Source organism: Chrysochloris asiatica, unplaced genomic scaffold (genome assembly GCF_000296735.1).
Source record: "Chrysochloris asiatica unplaced genomic scaffold, ChrAsi1.0 scaffold00026, whole genome shotgun sequence".
Lineage (NCBI taxonomy): Eukaryota > Metazoa > Chordata > Mammalia > Afrosoricida > Chrysochloridae > Chrysochloris > Chrysochloris asiatica.
Genome location: NW_006408544.1, coordinates 21,698,692 through 21,700,692, shown reverse-complemented (window position 1 = coordinate 21,700,692; position 2,001 = coordinate 21,698,692). Strand labels below are relative to the sequence as shown.

Genomic DNA, 2,001 nt, shown 5'->3' with positions numbered 1-2,001 from the left:
AAAGCATAAAGAGAAAATAGAAGGAATACACAGAATCACTGTACCAAAAGGAAATGTTTGATGTTCAACCATTTCAAGAGGCAGCATATGATCAAGAGCAAATGATGCCAACGTTCTACTCTGGGCTCTCTCCCAGCTCTCCTGCCTGCCTGCCCACCATGGCTGACAAGGAAGCAGCTTTTGATGATGCTGTGGAAGAACAGGTGATTAATGAGGAGTACAAAATATGGAAAAAGAGCACCCTTTTCTTTATGATTTGGTGATGACCCATGCCCTCGAGTGGCCCAGCCTAACTGCAGTGGCTTCCAGATATAACCAGACCAGAAGGGAAAGACTTCAGCATTCATCAACTTGTTCTGGGAACACAGACATCAGATGAACAAAACCACCTTGTGATAGCCAGGGTGCAGCTCCCTAATGATGATGCTCAGTTTGATACATCACACTATGACAGTGAGAAGGGAGAATTAGGAGGTTTTGGCTCAGTTAGTGGAAAGATTGAAATAGAAATCAAGATCATGAAGGAGAAGTGAACAGGGCCCGTTATATGCCCCAGAACGCTTGCATTACTGTATCAAAGACTCCATCCAGTGATGTTCTTGTTTTTTACTACACGAAACATCATTCTAAACCAGAACCTTCTGGAGAGTGCAACTCAGATCTGTGCCTCCGTGGACATCAAAAGGAAGGCTATGAGCTTTCTTGGAATCCAAATCTCAGTGGGCACTTGCTTAGTGCTTCAGATGACCATACCATCGGCCAGTGGGACATCAGTGTTGTTCCAAAGTAAGGAAGAGTGGTGGATGCAAAGACCGTCTTTACTGGACACACAGTAGTAGCTGAAGATGTTTCTTGGCATCTGCTCCATGAGTCTCTGATTGGGTCAGTTGCTAATGATCAGAAATTTATGATCTGGAATACTCATTCAAATAATACTTCCAAACCAAGTCACTCAGTTGATGCTCATACTGCTGAAGTGAACTGCCTTTCTATCAATCCTTATAGTGAATTCATTCTGGCCACAGGATCAGCTGACAACACTGCTGCTTTGTGGGATCTAAGAAATCTAAAACTTAAGTTGCATTCCTTTGAATCACATAAGGATGAAATATTCCAGGTTCAGTGGTCACCTCACAAGGAAACCATTTTGGCTTCCAGTGCTACTGATCGTAGGCTGAATGTCTGGGATTTAAGTAAAATTGGAGAAGAACAATCCCCAGAAGATGGACCACCAGAATTATTGTTTATTCATGGTGGTCACCCTGCCAAGATATCTGATTTCTCCTGGAATCCCTATGAACCTTTGGTGATTTGTTCTGTATCAGAAGACAATACCATGCAAGTGTGGCAGATGGCAGAGAACATTTATAATGATGAAGACCCTGAAGGGAGTGTGGATCCAGAAGGACAAGGTTCCTAGATATGTCTGTACTTGTGATTTTAGACTCCGCTTTTTTCTCTCAACGAAGAGATGGATTTTAACACTGGTTTTGAGACAAGGCTATGTTTGGCTATCCCTCTATAGGTACCATCAACAGTGCTATTAGCCCAAACAGTGGGTGTTTTCTAAATGTTAACTGGGAGACTTGATTTAGCAAAGCCACAGACTTATATTTAAATTTTCTTCAGGAATTTTTTAGAAACAAACCCAGGTCTGAAGTAGCCACAGAAAGGGGAATACTTGTGTGTGGTTATTTTTCTTCTTAAGCTATAATTCCCAGTTTTTCAGATGCATTTTAAGTAAAGGCTAGAGTGGGTAAGGAATACAGCCAAGGGAGGTAGGTGTCTGAGCCATGAAGTATAATATAATACTGCAAGATGTCATTTTTATTCAGGAAACAGGAGATTCACGTTATATAGATTGCTACTCTAAAATCCTCACACCTGACTTGTCATGATGCATATTTTCCTGTGTACACCAGTCTCTCTGTTCCTTCAGGTAAGTCAAACTTTATTTTCCATGTTCCTCTTTTCCCATATATTTTTGCTTGTTAACGTATT

General features: G+C 41.3%; 1 pseudogene; it reads left to right on the top strand.

Annotated features, from left to right (window-relative positions):
• Nucleotides 1–158: 158 nt before the first annotated feature.
• On the top strand, nucleotides 159–1,420 carry LOC102828607 (annotated as a pseudogene).
• The last annotated feature ends 581 nt before the right edge of the window (nucleotides 1,421–2,001 follow it).